Source organism: Balaenoptera borealis (genome assembly GCF_965194805.1).
Source record: "Balaenoptera borealis genome assembly, contig: HAP1_SCAFFOLD_1858, whole genome shotgun sequence".
Lineage (NCBI taxonomy): Eukaryota > Metazoa > Chordata > Mammalia > Artiodactyla > Balaenopteridae > Balaenoptera > Balaenoptera borealis.
In genome coordinates, this window is record NW_028122398.1 from 9,307 (window position 1) to 28,224 (window position 18,918).

The 18,918-nt window shown below is 40.4% G+C and overlaps 1 long non-coding RNA gene and 1 pseudogene across 2 annotated transcripts; one reads left to right on the forward strand and one right to left on the reverse strand.

The window, feature by feature from the left end:
• Positions 1 to 4,883: 4,883 nt before the first annotated feature.
• LOC309622226 lies at positions 4,884 to 12,486 on the reverse strand. Its single transcript, XR_014240611.1, has 2 exons — positions 12,350 to 12,486; positions 4,884 to 6,560 (listed from the first exon to the last, which is right to left on the reverse strand). It is a non-coding gene; the product is annotated as an uncharacterized lncRNA (long non-coding RNA).
• Positions 12,487 to 16,685: 4,199 nt separating this feature from the next.
• LOC309622227 (heterogeneous nuclear ribonucleoprotein A3 pseudogene) lies at positions 16,686 to 17,805 on the forward strand (annotated as a pseudogene). Its single transcript has one exon. The product of its transcript is annotated as a heterogeneous nuclear ribonucleoprotein A3 pseudogene (transcript).
• The last annotated feature ends 1,113 nt before the right edge of the window (positions 17,806 to 18,918 follow it).

Below are 18,918 nucleotides of genomic sequence, written 5' to 3' on the forward strand. Positions count from 1 at the left end.
TGCAGTAGTTATTTCCACTATTTTATCTTCCAGGTCACTTATCCGTTCTTCTGCCTCAGTTATTCTGCTATTGATCCCGTCTAGAGTATTTTTAATTTCATTTATTGTGTTTTTCATCGTTGCTTGGTTCCTCTCTAGTTCTTCTACGTCCTTGTTAAATGTTTCTTGCATTTTGTCTATTCTATTTCCAAGATTTTGGATCATCTTTACTATCATTATTCTGAATTCTTTTTCAGGTAGACTGCCTATTTCCTCTTCATCTGTTAGGTCTGGTGTGTTTTGACCCTGCTCCTTCACCTGCTGTGTGGTTTTTTGTCTTCTCATTTTGCTTATCTTACTGTGTTTGGGGTCTCCTTTTCACAGGCTGCAGGTTCGTAGTTCCCGTTGCTTTTGGTATCTGTCCCCAGTGGCTAAGGTTGGTTCAGTGGGTTGTGTAGGCTTCCTGGTGGAGGGGACTAGTGCCTGTGTTCTGGTGGATGAGGTTGGATTTTGTCTTTCTGGTGGGCACGTCCACGTCTGGTGGTGTGTTTTGGGGTGTCTGTGGCCTTATTATGATTTTAGGCAGCCTCTCTGCTAATGGATGGGGCTGTATTCCTGTCTTGCTAGTTGTTTGGCATAGGGTGTCCAGCACTGTAGCTTGCTGGTCGTTGAGTTAAGCTGGGTCTTGATGTTGAGATGGAGGTCTCTGAGAGATTTTCACCGTTTGATGTTACGTGGAGAAGGGAGGTCTCTTGTGGACCAGTGTCCTGAAGTTGGCTCTCCCACCTCAGAGGCACAGCCCTGATGCCTGGCTGGAGCACCAAGAGCCTTTCGTCCACATGGCTCAGAATAAAAAGGAGAAAAAAATAGAAAGAAAGAAAGAAAGAGGATAAAATAAAATAAAATAAAGCTATTATAATAAAAAATAAGAAAAAAAATTAAGAATAAATGTATTCAGAAAAAAAATTTTTTTTAATTTTTAAAAATAGATTTATTAATTTTTTGTAGTAAAAAATAAGAAAAAAATTATTAAGAAAAAAATTTATTAAGAAAAAATGTTTAATTTTTTAAAATAAAAAATATGAAAAAACTTATTAAAATTTTTTTTTAATTTCTAAAAATAGAAAATAAGGGAAAAAATATTAAGAAAACATTTATTAGGAAAAAAAATTTTTTTGAGTGAACAAAAAAACAAAGAAAAAAAACATGGACGGACCTAACCCTAGGACTAATGGTGAAAGCAAAGCTATACAGACAAAATCTCACCCAGAAGCATACACATATACACTCACAAAAAAAGGAAAAGGGGAAAAATTAATATATTCTGCTCCCAAAGTCCACCTCTTGAATTTGGGATGATTCGTTGTCTATTCAGGTATTCAACAGATGCAGGCACATCAAGTTGTTTGTGGAGCTTTAACCCACTGCTTCTGAGGCTGCTGGGAGAGACTTCCCTTTCTCTTCTTTGTTCGTACAGCTCCCGGAGTTCAGCTTTGGATTTGGACCCGCCTCTGCGTGTAGGTCGCCTGAGGGCGTCTGTTCCCCGCCCAGACAGGACGGGGTTAAAGAAGCAGCTGCTTCGGGAGCTCTGGCTCACTCAGGCCGGGGGGAGGGAGCGGTATGGAGGAGGCGGGGCAAGCCTGCGGCAGCAGAGGCCGGCGTGACGTTGCAGCAGCCTGAGGCGCGCCGTGCGTTCTCCCGGCGAAGTTGTCCCTGGATCACGGGACCCTGGCAGTGGCGAGCTGCACAGGCTCCCGGGAGGGGCGGTGTGTAGAGTGACCTGTGCTCGCACACAGGCTTCTTGGTGGCGGCAGCAGCAGCCTTAGCGTCTCCCGCCCGTCTCTGGGGTCCACGCTGATAACCGCGGCTCACGCCCGTCTCTGGGGTCCGCGCTGTTAGCCACGGCTCGCGCCCGCCTCTGGGGTCCGCGCTTATAGCCGCGGCTCGCGCCCGTCTCTGGAGCTCGTTTAGGCGGCGCTCTGAATCCCCTCTCCTTGCGCGCCACGAAACAAAGAGGCAAGAAAAAGTCTCTTGCCTCTTTGGCAGCTGCAGACTTTTTCCCGGACTCCCTCTCGGCTAGCACCGAAGCCCGAGCCTCAGCTCCCAGCCCCCACCCGCCCCAGCGGCTGAGCAGACAAGCCTCTCGGGCTGGTGAGTGCCACTCAGCACCGCTCCTCCGTGCGGGAATCTCTCCGCTTTGCCCTCCGCACCCCTGTGGCTGCGCTCTCCTCCGTGGCTCCGAAGCTTCCCCCCTCTGCCACCCACAGTCTCTGCCCGTGAAGGGGCTTCCTAGTGTGTGGAAACCTTTCCTCCTTCACAGCTCCCTCCCACTGGTGCAGGTCCTGTCCCTATTCTTTTGTCTCTGTTTTTTCTTTTTTCTTTTGCCCTACCCAAGTACGTGGGGAGTCTCTTGCCTTTTGGGAGTTCTGACGTCTTCTGCCAGCGTTCAGTGGGTGTTCTGTAGGAGCAGTTCCACGTGTAGATGTATTTCTACTGTATCTGTGGGAAGGAAGGTGATCTCCTCGTCTTACTCTTCCGCCATCTTGCCCCTCTCCCTATACTTCTTTAGACATGGTTTCATTTAGTTCTTTGAACATATTTTAAATAGCTATTTTAACATCTTCATTTAGTAAGTCCAATGTCTGAGATTCCTCACAGACAGTTTCTAAACTTTTGTATGGTCCATATATTTTGTTTTTACTTTGAATTTCCATATCTTGTAACTTTTTGTTGAAAACTCGACATCTTAAAAAATATAATGTGACAACCCTGGAAATCAGAGTCTACTACCTCCCTACAGTTTCCTGCTGTTGCTTTACGCTGTTTTTTTTTTAAGTAACTTTTCTGAACAAATTCTATGAAGTCTACTGAAGCTGCCACTCAACTAGCTTAGTGGTCAGCTAATGCCTAGATGGAGGTATCCTTAAACATCTAGAAACAATAAATCTCCCAGTCTTTGCCGAGGGACTACGTGCACATAGCCATCAATGCTGAGGGCAGGGAGTTATCAATTCTGCCTTAGCCTTCCCTTTCTTCTTGCCCAGAGCCTCAAGGGCAGCCAAAGGTAAAGGGTAGGCCCCTCTCAGATCTTTCCTGAGCATGCACTCAGGCCTGTGCACACTTGTGGTCTTCTAGAGTCCTAGGAATATATCAATGCTTTTCAAAATATCTATGGACATCTCATCCTCAGTTTTTCCGTTAAAGCTTTTGGTTAGTCTATTGTTTGTCTAAAGTGTTATCCACTGCCTCCTGCATTGTGACATTAAAACAGTTGCCTGGGGACTTCCCTGGTGGTCTAGGGGGTAAGACTCCGGGCTCCCAATGCAGGGGCCCCGGGATCGATCCCTGGTCAGGGAACTAGGTCCTGCAACTAAGGAGTCCGCATGCCGCAACGAAGATCCTGAGTGGTGCAACTAAGACCCGGCGCAGCCAAAATAAATAAATAAAATAAATAAATATTTAAGAAACTAAAATAAAACACTTGCCTGTAAGTGTTTTTTGACAAACACCTCACACATAGACACAGAGGCTCATACGCACTGGATAGCTCTGGGTAAGGTCAAATAAAGATAAGCCTTTTGAGTGGAGTCTTCCAGAGAGCCATCAGACAGATCAAATACTGACAATTCTTTGGGAATGAAATTGTGAAAGAGGTCCAGCTCTGTTCTGCTCCCTCCAGTCCTGGGAATGCAGGCTGATATTTTTCAAGGTTATCACTGAGCTGAGTGTGGCAATGAGAATAGGGCAAGGTAAAATGCCACAAGCTTACTATTCTTATCAAGGTTCAGCCATTTTTCTTGAATAAATGCTTACTACAAAAGCTACAAGCCTTTGGTTAATTTCGAGTTTTGGAAAAGTTTTCCATAAAGTTTTGCCAAAATTCTGTTGCTTTTATCACAGGGCAAAATGTTGGAGGTCTTTACTCCACCATTTTTTTCTGCTATTAACTCCTCACTTTGTTTTAAAAATCCCAACCAGTTCTCTCCCCATGGCTTTTTGCTCCTATTGACAGTACTAGTACACAAAATATTTAAATGTCTTTAAATGAATATAAAAATAACATCTATATTATATATTGGTATGAGGTATAAAATGGCTTACAAAAAAAAAGACATAGTACCTATCTTCACAGAACTTACTGTCAGATATAAATGAAATCCTGTTACTACTTCAGAGTGTTACTTGACCTAATGAGTAAATCTCTAACATCTATCTCTTTCTTTGCGAGGTTACCTTTGCCTTGTTTTTTTGTTTTTGTTTTGTTTTTAATTTATTTATTTTTATTTTTGCCTGTGTAGGGTCTTCGGTGCTGTGCACGGGCTTCCTCTAGTTGCGGCGAGCGGGGGCTACATTTCGTTGCAGTGCGCGGGCTTCTCATTGCAGTGGCTTCTCTTGTTGTGGAGCACGGGCTCTAGGCATGCGGGCTTCAGTAGTCGTGGCTCGCAGGCTCTAAAGCGCAGGCTCAGTAGTTGTGGCGCACAGGCTTAGTTGCTCTGTGGCATGTGGGATCTTCCCGGACCAGGGCTGGAACCCGTGTCCTCTGTATTGGCAGGCGGATTCTTAACCACTGCGCCACCAGGGAAGTCCCTTTGTTTTTGTCTCTAAAAGAATTTTATGAGTTCAATTGTTTACTCATTCTCAACTGAGGAGAAATTATTTGGTCCAAATATCTGCAATGGTTTATGACTTGCCCTTGGCCCCAAACTCTAGTTGGATCTTTCTAGTATCTATAGAATCACAACATACTAATAGACACTATCTATCAGAACAATTCCTAGGCTTTCATCTAGATCAGCTCTACTGGTCTAAGAAACTATTATTTTCTACTGTCAACTCCCTCACTCTCAGAATAGATGCAGAACATGATAAATGACAACCTCAAGTATATATAGCCAACAGATCTCTTCTTGTCTAACTGATGCATTCAGTACTTTATTTATACGGACAGTATTTCTCAGGATACAGTGTACCATCCCTGAGTCATTTCCTCTTCCCACTACTGTCCAATTTTTCTCAAAGTTAATGTCTCCAAAGGGAAGAGTTAGGATGTAAATGAATAGAAGTACACAGGAGGCCTCAAAAAATACTGGAACACCTGATTAGACTTCTATTGGTACATTCTGTCTTCTGAACTAGGGGGCTGAAAGTGAGACTGAGATAAAAGATTTTCCTACCTACAATCAATTAAGTAAGCTTGTTTTATGTCTCGTAGCCACTAAGTGAGTTTTTAAAATCATAGCCATGCAGGTAGTGAAAATTTCTTCCAGTTCCTGGTTATAGGCTTCATAATCAATCCTAACATATGAGCATTTTGTGGTTCTTTTTTTCAGTGGCATCACAGTGGGAAATCAGGAGCAATTATATCGGGGCTTTAACTCAGTTACCATTAGATACTAGTTGGGTCCTCTTAAAATTAACAGAAAATCTGCGTAAGACCAGGGACAACTACTTTCTTTTTAATTTCTACACCTATAAAGATGTCTATTGACAAATCATGAACAATTTATATCTAAACTGAACCAAGTCAACTCCTGTGGACCAATCAATATGTTATCCCAACAATCAAAACCCCGCACCATACCAACTCTGTATCCTTATAATTTTCCACAGAAAATATTTATTCAGTTCCTCCACAGGATGCTATTCATTTTCTAAATCTGCAGTTCTATTGTGGTGATCTCACAGGGATGTTGTGGGATATTTTAAAATTCTAGAGAAAGAGTGATATGTAATATCTGGTGTACAGGACAAAAACTAATCGCTAAAGATAGTTTAAAGTTTCAACATTAGATACTGCTACATTCCTTTCAATGCTGCTGTCTGTATCTCTGCAGAGTTGGATTTTTGACGGTTTCTGTAACAAAAGCAATAAATGAGGGTGGTTGTGTCCAATCTCATCTCAAGGTTTGAGAAACTGTGCCCTAATAGCCACACATATCTCGTTAGCAAGTAATTATGCATATTTCTGAACAAAGTAAAATGTTTTCTTTCAAACACAAAACGAAAAATATTTTTGCTTATTAAGCTGTAAGATCAAAACGCTAAGTATTTTTATACCCTAATAACATAATAGCTTAGTGTCTGAAAAAATACTTCATGTATTTATATGCTGCTGATGATTTATATCCCCACGATGATGAGAAAAGAAATCACCCAAACACTAAGGTGACTGTGAACAGAGAAAACTTGGAAACCTTTGTCCTAGATGGAGTCCACTAACCCAAACAAGTAACTGTTCATACAATTTTCTTCAAATATTTATCAAATGTTTGAGTGTACACAATACATCTGACCAAATAACTCACCTATCTGAACCAGAGCCTGTGTCATGAAAATCTCCATGTTTCACTTAAAGATTAAAGAGCACTGAGCTTTCATATGTCATCCAGAATTAAACAGCCAATCCACAAATAAAATTTCAAAAAATAAAATTTTGAATAATTTCTGCATAATACCTGAGTGTGAGCTCTCAATGGTGGTGTCTGACTTGGAATCCAGAGATGAAGGAATTTGTCTTAATTGGGGAACATAGTACATCTTTGTACTACCAGAAGGCTTATATGGCAACAGTAAAGGCTGGCCTAAGGACATAAAGATCAGAATAATTAATAAGAAAACATTTATTAATTAACTGAACAAATATTAAGCACCTTTAATGTGCCAAGCAGTGGTCAAGATTCTTGGAATGTATCAGTAAACTAGCATTCTAGAAGAGGGAGATAGACAGTAAACAATTAGCATACTAAATAAGTAAATCATCTAGTATTTTTATAAATTATTAGTGACATAAAAAATTAGAAAATACTGGGACTTCCCTGGTGGTGCAGTGGGTTAAGAATCTGCCTGCCAATGCAGGGGACAGGGGTTCGATACCTGGTCTGGGAAGATCTCACATGCTGTGGAGCAACTAAGCCTGTGCACCACAACTACTGAGCCTGCGTGCCACAACTACCAAAGCCCGCCCGCCCTAGAGCCCGAGCGCCACAACTACTGAGCCCATGTGCCGCAACTACTGAAGCCCACGTGCTCTAGGGCCCTTGTGCTGCGAGTACTGAGCCCTCGTGCTGCAACTACTGAAGCCTGTGCGCCTAGAGCCCACGCTCTGCAACAGGAGAAGCCACCACAATAAGAAACCCATGCACCACAACGAAGAGTAGCCCCTACTCACCACAGCTAGGGAAAGCCCGTGTGCAGCAACAAAGACCCAAAACAGCCACTCCCCCCCCAAAAATTAGAAAATGCTGAGGAAGATTAGAAGTATTTGGGAAATTGCAGCAGGATGCAGTTTAAATAGAGTGGTAAGGGTAGGATTCATTGAGAAGACGACTTCCTAGCAATCTATTCCATATTTAGATGGCTCTAACTAAGAAACACTTTATCTTATATTGAACCCAAACCTGGTCGTTGTTAACCCCTACTACTGATCTTTGAAGGTTCTCCCTCCAGAGTCATAGAAAGTAAATCTAATTCTCTTCTATGTGGCAGATTTTCAAAATAAGTTTCCCATTAAAAAAGTATAACTTCTCAATATTAAAAAAATACACAGAAATAAAAAAGACAAAGTCTTACCACTCAAAGATAACTATTATTAATATTTTAATGTATTTCTACAGGTCTTTCCTCTGTATTTCTTATTTGTTTACATAGTTGTGTATAGTATGTATAATGTGGAATTCAGTTTTTCTACTTTACATTGATAATAAAATATTCATTTTATTTCCTATCGTCACATTTTTTATCATTCTACTACACATTAAGTGTATTTAACCCTTCTCATAATGTTAAAAATTTAGGCTGGATTAAATTTTCAATAATAAAGAATTCTGTAATAAAGACTTCCTGTTTATAGCATACCCATTCTCCCCTGCTGCCCCATTTCACATAAGTTTTCTGATTTCAGAGTGAAAAATTATGTCATTTATAAAGTTTCTTTTTTTTAAATACTAACTGCTAAAATTCTTTCTAAAATGTCTGTGACATGGTAGTAATTTGATTATTATAGAAGATGAAATCTTTTTCTTCTTCTTCTTATTTTTTTGCTTCATTGGGTCTTCATTGCTGCACGCGGGCTTTCTCTAGTTGCGGTGTGGGGGGGCTACTGTTCGTTGTGGTGCGCGAGCTTCTCACTCTTCTCACTGCAGTGGCTTCTCTTGTTGTGGAGCACAGGCTCTAGGCACGCAGGCTTCAGTAGTTGTGGAGCATGGGCTCAGTAGTTGTGGCTCGCAGGCTCTAGAGCACAGGCTCAGTAGTTGTGGCACACGGGCTTAGTTGCTCTGCGGCATGTGGGATCTTCCCGGACCAGGGCTCGAACCCGTGTCCCCTGCACTGGCAGGTGGATTCTTAACCACTGCGCCACCAGGGAAGTCCCTGAAATCTTTTTCTATACACTTGTTTTTCTTTCATGATGTGGTAGAAACTCTCTCTCTCTCTGTAACAGCATTTTGATATTTAGCTGGGTACATACTGCTCATCTGTACACTGTATTTCCCAATCTCCCTTGCAGACATGTATGGACATATGACTAAGTCTGGGCCCATAGGTCAAGGGTGAGAATAATGTCTGCAACTTCCAGGCATCCCATTAAAACACTCCACCGGCTGCTGCTAAAATTTATCCTCCCCATTACTCTTCTTTTCCAGTATTTTCTTTATTAGTCTTCCGGAAAAAACTTAAGATCAATTAAACAAGTTCAAAAGAACAATTCCATTAGAATTTTGAGTAGAATTACATTAGAGTTTAAATTCATTTGGGAATAAATGACATCTTTAAATATTCAATTTTCCCATTCAGAAATATCCCATCCCTCCTTTTAGTCTACTCTCCTTTTCTATGCCTACACAAAGGATTAGTATTGCCATCACATGAGTCCTATAAAATTCTTGTTTAGGTTACTCCTCAGTATTCATGGGGTTGTACTGCTCATTCAAATAGAATTTTGTAGATAGCTACCACTTCTCCTGATTAAACACAACAGCTTCTTCAGTTTATCCTTATGGACCATGGTCTTCTCTTGCATCCTGTAATCACCTCTAGATGGACTCCTAGTTGCCCATGTCTAGTTTATAAAAATCAAAATACTCTAGACAGAGTCTGATAGTCCCAGAGTAGAATGAGATCTCCTTCATTCTGGACGCAATAACAACTTTTATATTACTTAGAATTGTGTTACCATCCTTGACCACTCCATCATTCTGATGATTTGACATGGAATCCATATTACTAGTACCCTGCTTCCAACCAAGGAACTGACTTCATAGTGAAGGAAATGAGACAACAGGCTGATGCCTAAAGGGAGTCACTGTTCTCCTCACAAGCCTGATCACCCACAGCTATGGTAAACTCAAAAACAAAAAAGCGAGTGAACAATTTACTGATAACTGTCATGGCACAAGCTGGGAGGCATCACTTTCTGAGGCTGGAATGCTAGCTTGCCAAATACGGCATGTGCTCAGAACCACATATGGCACTTGCCTATCCTACAGACAGAATGCATATATTTAGGAACAAAGGCAGAAGCCTTTAAAATCTTTTGCTTTCTATCTCTGTGACTCTGCTTTGTTTGATGGAAGATCTTAGAAATAAGGGAGGGGCACTTCTACCGGGAGACAGGAGCCATCTAGTCATTTTACATTCTTTATGTCACTGAAACAATACAGGGAATAGGATGCCATAGTGTTGACTAAAACTACAATTGACCTTAACTATCAGGGAGAAATAAGGTTACCTTAAAAGAAGAAAGTCAGTAGGAGTATGGCTTACACCTAGGGGACCACTTTACCAAGCCTGGTCATAGAAATTAACAAAAAATGACCTTAAACCTATGCAGGGCTAGCAAAGCCTTAGACTACTTAGGAATACTTGTACCAACCTATCAGGCAAAGCCCCAGCCAATGAGAACCTGGCTGAATTCAAGGAGAATGAAGAAATGTATAGAGGCTGGAAGAATTTAAATAACAGGAAAAATAGGCTGTAGCCTCTACTTCTCTTTGGACGTTGCTGTAGTCATTATTGTTAGAATATTGACTTAGTAGTTTTCTTCCTCCACCAGTGTATATAAAGCTTGGTGGTGATGGTTAAATTTACCATTTAGTTCAAAGTTTGCAGAAAATGGACAACAACAATTGGGCAGAATTACAATGGACCCAGGGCAAGAATGGCTACCATGTGGAGATGGAGAATTCAGAGGCAAGATAAGTGGCTTTTTGAAATTCTCAACAACTTTCTGTTTGGATGCAGAAGTCTTAAAGTTACTTTGGACTGCCTATCTCTGGGGGAAGAAGCGACTATTCAGCAAATAATGGTTGTTCCTGGGAGAGAAAGAAAGGACTGCAGAAGGGTAAAGAAGAAAGTCCAACCATAAACTTTATTCCTTCAAAAAACTTGCAAATGGAACTAAATATAAACATATAGCATATTACTCTTAATTTGTTAATTCAGAGCAGTGGACACATAGTCATAAATTCAACATGCTATTCTGTATACTTTTAAAATATTTTTAAAATTTTACTTCTGAATCCACAGAGTTAAAAATCTTTTATTATTAAACCAAATAATATTTCTCTTTTAAAGGAGTCTTTTCTACCAAGTACCTGTATGTAAAGGTAAGACCGTGAACTGTGGGCTCTATGTAGACCGATCCATTTGATGTCAGAAGAGGTATAAAATACACTTTCACAGTTGGATTTCCTCTCCTGTGCTCTGCCACCAACATGAAAACAGCATACCCAGAGTAGCCTGGGTTTCAGTACAAGGCATGTGGAACAGACCCAAACCGTTTTTGCATCCTGATGCCAAACTCCAACTGACTCATAAGCCCATGAGTGAGGAAAGCAAATGTCTGTTGTTACGAAGCACTGAGATTTTCGAGGTTCTTATACAGTATCACGGTGGCAATAGGTAACTGACACATTAAAGGTGTTCTGTGTGATATTGATTAGACTATACATTTGGGGGGCATAATTTTATATCACAATAAAAATGTATAAGATATATAACCATCTCGGGTTTCCCTGATAGCGCAGTGGTTAAGAATCCGCCTGCCAATGCAGGGGACACGGGTGCCAGCCCTGGTCCGGGAAGATCCCCCATGCCGCGGAGCAACTAAGCCCATGTGCCACAACTACTGAGCCTGCGCTCTAGAGCCCGCGAGCCACAACTACTGAGCCCATGCACCGAAGCCCACGCGCCTAGAGCCCGTGCTCCACCACAAGAGAAGCCACCGCAATGAGAAGCCCGTGCACCGCAACGAAGAGTAGCCCCCGCTCGCCGCAACTAGAGAAAGGCTGCACGCAGCGATGAAGACCCAACACAGCCAAAAATAAAATAAATAAAAGTAAAAAAAAAAAAAAGAAAAGAAATATAACCATTTCAACATATAAATGTATTTATTCAAATTAAATTCAGTGCAATTTACATGTGGAACTAAGCAATTTTCTTTATACATTTAGGCATATTCCATTTATACCTACAGACAGGTAAACTTTTTGCACAAGTAGGAAAACTTAAAATATATTTTGAATAGATTTGTACAAACTGTTGAATACTTTAAAATTAGTAATTGAAAGTTCCCACCCTCATTTGGAGGTAGAATGGGAACTTAACTTTCCAGTTACTGGTCTGAAAAAGAAAATAACTTGCTATAATTTTGAATGTTATATAGTATAAGCACTATAAAAATATCACTGTCATGATAGCATAGGAACACTCTAAATGTAGACCTTATGGTAGAAATTGCTAGCTGTTCACCAAAACTCATTTCTTCTTCATCCTGGAAAGCACAGCTAAACTATTCCTAGTCAGTGGAAAGTGATGTGGGCCACACCTAGGCCTAGCCCATAAAAGCCTCCCAACATGTGCTCCTCCATGCTTTTCGTCCCTTCCAGTTGACTATGATGATGAATCCAAGGTTCCATGTTTTAAAGAAAGCAGAGTCACAGTCAACCTGGGTCCCTGCTCAACGTTTCTTGAGCAAGAAATAGACTGGTATTGTGTTTGCTATCTGTTCACTGTATCATGCAAAACAATAGTAAAAGAAACAATGCCAAATAGTTATCTACCTCCCTAAAATTGAACCTCTATAGTTTTTATGTTTTCATGAACTACTTGCATTCTTATGACAAGTATTATGAGTTGAAAATACGTCAGCCACAAGTAGCATGAGTTTCACATAGGTTGTTAACTTCACTAGAAATTGAAGTAAAAACATAATAAATTATATTCTCTTCATAGCTATGTAAATAAAAGATGTTTTAATCATGTACAACCTAATGCTTAAAATTAAAATTAGGTTTTCTAACTAGAAAGACCCAATCAAGAAATTTCTTAGTTAATGACACACAAAAGTTGGTAATGTGACCTAAAATTCTCTTACCATCTGTGCCATGAAGAACAGTAATCTGTTGGACTGAAGATGATGAAGCAAACTTGACAGGAACTTTGCCCAACTTCTGTGTACTGAGGTCTGGAATATCATGTCCACGATCTTCAGCATTAACAAAAATCTCAGATGAAAACATGGTTTTTCCTGGACTCTCTGTTGTTATCTGAGTGACTGCATCAGATGATAATTTTCCAGAGAAGGGAGAAAACGGGGTCTTAATCTCCTTTGGTGATCTGAACAAAAAAGAGAAAGCACACAGCAGGTCATATCCTTGGCTTATCAAATACTGTAATTTCTTTCCAAATGTGGCTTCAATATTTTTTGGAGACACATCCAACTCAAATGGTTAAGTTATTTCTGCAGTACCCTGTGCTTTTTTACATACTTATTACAGGGTGATCATGCATGAGTTTACTTTTACTTATTTTAAAATCTACTTTTATTTTGGATTTAGAATGCTATTATATAAGGAAAGGGTACTTTTCAGTTGAAGTGGAAAGATATCCATTAAAAAATAATTACTGGAAGTCCACTATAAATTAGGGGACTATGCTAAACGCATAGAGTGTACAAAAATAAAAAAGAAACAGAGCCTTTCCTCAAAAAGTTTATATGTCAGTGGGGGAACCAGAGGTTTTTAAGGTTGTAATTATGTATATAGATTATAAAGAATCCATATTAAAACATAATGGAGTAAATAAATGAGTGTATAAATAAATAAATAATAGGAGGGAGGGAGAAGACAAATCTTGCCAACAGAAGAATTCCATATGTAGGTAACCTCCCCCCCGCCCCCCCCCGGCATCCATCTCCTCCCCAAGGAGGTGGAGGTGAAGCTTAATCTTCCCCTTAAGTCCAGTCCTGGGCTGGCCTTAATGATTGAATTCCAGAGACAGTATAAAATGGGAGAAAAAGTAACTTTACAGTGGAGAAACCAAGCAAACACCATGTTATGCAAGTGATGATGTTTCACATCACCAGTGATGTCACGGAGACACTACATACTCTCTGTTATGATGTGATGAGACGGTTACTTCGCTTCTGCGGTATTCTTTGTCAAAACCTATAACTCCAGTCGAATCATGAGAAAAACATCAGCCAAACCCAGACTGAGAACAATTCTACAAAATATCAGACAAATATTCCTCAAGACTGTCAAAATCATGAAAAACAAGGAAGGAATGAGGAACTGTCATAGACCAGAGAAGACTAAGGAGACATGACAACTAACTAAGTGGAATGTGATATACTGGATTGGGTCCTAGAACAGAAAAAGGTCATTAACAGGAAAACTGGTGAAATCCAAAAAAAGTCTTAAGTTTAGTTAATAGTAATGTATAAATGTTGGCTTTTTAATTTTGAAAAATATACTATGGTAGTATAAGATGTTAGCAATAGGAAAAACTGGGAGAGAGGTAAAGGGAACTCTGTTTGTATCTTTTCTGCAGATTTGAAATTATTTGAAAATGAAAAAGGTCATTTTTAAAAAATGGAGTAATACTGTATTGTATTATATCACAGAAGAAGAAGACCTTTTAAAAGGTCTTTTAAATCTCTACCCTCTATATACTATTCACTAATTAAAAGGACAATTATGAGAAAAGAAAATAGGCCCATCTCCCTTATGTATACAGAAGCAAAAATCATACACAAAATGTTAGACAATCAAATGTAGAGTGTGTGAGTGAGTGAATGTGTGTGTGTGTGTGTGTGTGTGTGTGTGTGTGTGTGTGTGAATTCCTACCAAGTTGTTTTACTCCAGAAATGCAAGGTGAGTTAACATTCAAATATCAATAAATGTCATGCACCACATCCATAAAATAAAGGAGAAAATGTATATGATCATATCAGTATAGTCAGATAAAGCATTTGATAAAATTCAATAATTATGTATGATTAAAAACTCATAGCAAAGGGAAACTACAAAAAACTTTAGAGCCACCATCCTATTTATAGTGAAATGTGGAGAACGTCCACTGTAAGATTAGGAACAAAATAAGAATGCCAACTCTTACCTTTTCTATTCAACCTATTAGTAAAAGTATTAAATGGCATTAGCAGTAAGGCAGGAAAAAGAAATCAGAAATATAAGGCTAAGAAAGGAAGAAATCATACTGTCACTTTCCATAGTTGATATAATTAAGGATACAGAAAATCCAAAACCATCTACAGATAACTTATTAGAATATCAGTTAGTTTTTAGAAGAGTTGCCAGATAAGAGACCAAACATTAAAAAATTCCACTAACATTTTTCTGTGTCTGAAAAGTTATAAAATTAAAAACTAAAAAATATGCCATCTACATTATCATCAAAACATCATATACCTAATAATAAGTGTAATAAAAAATGTAAGAACCCTATTAGAATAGAAAACTATTGATATATCATAGAGAGAAATTAAAGGTGATCTAAATAGGATTTCTGCTTTGAGGCAGGATGTATAGGCATACCTCACTTTATTGCACTTCACTTTATTGTACCTTGCAGATAATGCTTTTTTTTTTTTTTTTTTTTTTTTTTTTTTTTTTACAAATTGAAGGTTTGTGGCAACCCTGTGTCAAGCAGCTCTACTGGTGGTGCCATTTTTCCAACAGCATTTGCTCACTTCGTGTCTCTATGTCATGTTTTGGTAAGTCTCACAATATTTCAAACTTTTTCACTATTATACTTGTTACATGATCTGTGATCAGTGATCTTTGATGTTACTATTGCAAAAAGATTACAGCTTGCTGAAGGCTCAGATGATGGGTAGCATTCTTAAAGTCTACTTTCAAATTAAGATATGTACTTTTTTTAGACATAATGCTATTGCACACTTAATAGACTACAGTATAGCATAAACATAACTTGTACATGCACTGGGAAACCAAACAACTCGTGTGACTTGCTTTCTTATGATATTCTCCTTATTGTGGTGTCTGGGACCAAAGCCATATCTCCATAATAATATGCCTGCACTAGGTAGGCACAGGCCATCACTCCTGCTGCAACGAGCAAACAAACTTGAATAAAAGATCATCGAGCTAAGGAAGCAATCAAGAAACAATATCAACTAATATGCTAGAGAGGGACATTTAGAGATTTGGAGCAGGGGTTTGGTGTAGGGAGACATACTCCACTGGAAAAGAGAAATCACCATATCTTTTGATGAACTCATTTGCTGGCATGATGGAGTGAAATCTAGCAGAATGTCAAGCCGATTTCCCCCACAGGACATTTCCTTAGTGTCAGGGTGGTATAGGATGATGGGGGACTGAGCCAAGAAAGCAGAGTGAAATTTCCTGCACAGTCATGGCACTAACAAACCAAATCCCGCTAGATAAAGGGGCCTGTGACAATCATTAGGTCTCCTCTTCAAGACATTTGCCAGTTTTTGAACCTATATAAAGCAGGAAGCTAAATACCTAATGCCTGAGGGAGAGAACTTTCCAAAGTGAGGAATTAGAGACCTACCAGACTCACAGTAAAAACCCAGAAGTGCCATCCCCAAGAAGGGGGCTGAGTCAGAAAAAGTGAAGTCATCTGCAATGTTTCAGTGTTTATGAGACAAATTTTCACTGAGAAAGTGTAACGGCAACAAATACATAGCTGGTCTCTCCTTACATTTGCCATACTCTGAAGCTGTGAGAACTGAGAGCCTAAAGAGCTGAATTCAAACATCTGAAAGACTGAAGTCAATAACTGACTGTATTTATTGAAGAATCAAAGACCTGTCAGGCTCACAGCAAAAATCCAGGGAGGCCACAAATTAGGAAAAATCATAGGTAGGATGAGACAACTAAAGCTCCAACCCAGTTCTGACCTAGTAAAATTCCTGAAATGACTGAAATGATCAGCCACTCTGATTAACAGAGAAAAGGGTAAATCTTCTCTGGTGCAAAGTAATAGCATCTTCAGTCTCTATGAATTTTTTATTCACCACGTCCAGCACACAATCAAAAATTATGAAATTCCTGAAGCAGGAAAAAGTGACTAAAACTTAAGACAAAAAAAAAAACAAAAAAAAAAAACCAAGAAAAATTGATTTAGAGGGAATTCAGATTCTGGAGTTAGCACAGAACTTTAAAATGACTATATTGAGAGTAAAAGATGGGGATTAATAGATTAAAATATGGAGAATCTCAACAGAAAATTGGAATCAATTTTAAAAAATCAAATACAGATAAATGAAAAATAAGAAAACTGATCCCCAGCAGACCTTAGGGAATACTAGAAGAAATTTTTTTGGGCTGAAGTAAAATGGCCCAACATAGAACAGAGCTGGGCTCTCGGTCCCATATTGAACTCGAGTTGGAAGAGGCGAGTCCGGTCTCAAAACGGAGGTAAAACCGCCGCCCGGTCGCCCCCAGCCCGACTCCGGCCGCCGCCGCCGCCGGGGGGAGGAGGGCCATGATCCAAAGGAACCAGAACAGTTGAGAAAACTGTTTATTGGTGGTCTGAGCTTTGAAACTACAGACGATAGCTTAAGAGAACATTTTGAGAAATGGGGCACACTTACAGATTGTGTGGTGATGAGAGACCCCCAGACAAACCGTTCCAGGGGCTTTGGTTTTGTGACTTACTCTTGGGTTGAAGAGGTGGATGCAGCAATGTGTGCTCGACCACACAAGGTTGATGGGCGTGTAGTGGAACCAAAGAGAGCTGTTTCTAGAGAGGATTCTGTAAAGCCTGGTGCCCGTCTAACAGTGAAGAAAATTTTTGTTGGTGGTATTAAAGAAGATACAGAAGAATGTAATTCGAGAGACTACTTTGAAAAGTATGGCAAGATTGAAACCATAGGAGTTATGGAAGACAGGCAGAGTGGAAAAAAGAGAGGATTTGCTTTTGTAACTTTTGATGATCATGATACAGTTGATAAAATTGTTGTTCAGAAATACCACACTATTAATGGGCATAATTGTAAGTGAAAAAGGCCCTTTCTAAACAAGAAATGCAATCTGCTGGATCACAGAGAGGTCGTGGAGGTGGATCTGGCAACTTTATGGGTCGTGGAGGAAACTTTGGAGGTGGTGGAGGTAACTTTGGCCGTGGTGGAAACTTTGGTGGAAGAGGAGGCTATGGTGGTGGAGGTGGTGGCAGCAGAGGTAGTTATGGAGGAGGTGATGGTGGATAAAACGGATTTGGAGGCGACGGTGGTAACGATGGTGGTGGTCCTGGTTACAGTAGTAGAGGAGGCTATGGTGGTGGTGGACCAGGATATGGAAACCAAGATGGTGGATATGGTGGCGGTGGTGGAGGATATGATGCTTACAATGAAGGAGGAAATTTTGGAGGTAACTATGGTGGTGGTGGTGGGAGCTATAATGATTTTGGAAATTATAGTGGACAACAGCAATCAAATTATGGACCCATGAAGGGGGGCAGTTTTGGTGGAAGAAGCTCGGGAAGTCCCTATGGTGGTGGTTATGGATCTGGTGGTGGAAGTGGTGGATATGGTAGCAGAAGGTTCTCAAAACTCAGAAGAAAAGGGCTACAGTTCTTAGCAGGAGAGAGAGCGAGGAGTTGTCAGGAAAGCTGCAGGTTACTTTGAGACAGTCGTCCCAAATGCATTAGAGGAACTGTAAAAACCTGCCGCAGAAGGAACGATGATCCATAGTCAGAAAAGTTACTGCAGCTTAAACAGGAAACCCTTCTTGTTCAGGACTGTCCTAGCCACAGTTTGCAAAAAGTGCAGCTATTGATTCATGCAACGGAGGGTCAATTAGATGTACATTCCTGAGGTCTTTTATCTGTTGTAGCTTTGTCTTTTTCTTTTCATTACATCAGGTATATTGCCCTGTAAATTGTGGTAGTGGTACCAGGAATAAAAAATTAAGGAATTTTAAACTTTTCAATATTTGTGTAGTTCAGTTTTTCTACATTTTAGTACAGAAACTTTAACAAAATGCAGTTTTGAAGGTGTTTCCTTGTGAGTTAACAAGTAAAGAAGATCATTGTTCATTAATATTTTGTATGAATTTTGCTAAAGTTAACTGTAAAGAAACACCTGCTGACTTGCAGTTTAAGGGGATCTATTCTCCCCATTTCCAAACCATGAAATGAATGGGCTCTGACATGTGGAGAGAATAGATATTTGTATGTTTGCAATGTGTGTTTTAGATAATAGAATTGGGTATTTAAATTAGCATATTTGTGAATTTAATAGCTTTAAGATTTACTTCAAATGAAAAATCTCAGAATTCAAAAAAAAAAAAACAAAAGAACAGAGCTGGGAGCGCGATTGGCGCTGCCTGCGGGGGAGGAGCGCCGCCGCCGCCGCGAGCTGGGAGCTCGATTGGCGCTCCCTGCGGGGGAGGAGCGCCGCCGCCGCCGCCGCCGCGAGCTGGGAGCTCGACTGGCGCTCCCTGCGGGGGAGGAGCGCCGCCGTCGCCGCCGCGAGCCGGGAGCTCGATTGTCGCTGCCTGCGGGGGAGGAGCGCCGCCGCCGCGAGCTGGGAGCTCGCTTGGCACTGCCTGCGGGGGAGGAGCGCCGCCGCCGCCGCCGCCGCCGCGAGCTGGATTGGCGCTGCCTGCGGGGGAGGAGCGCCGCCGCGGCCGCCGCCGCGAGCTGGGAGCTCGT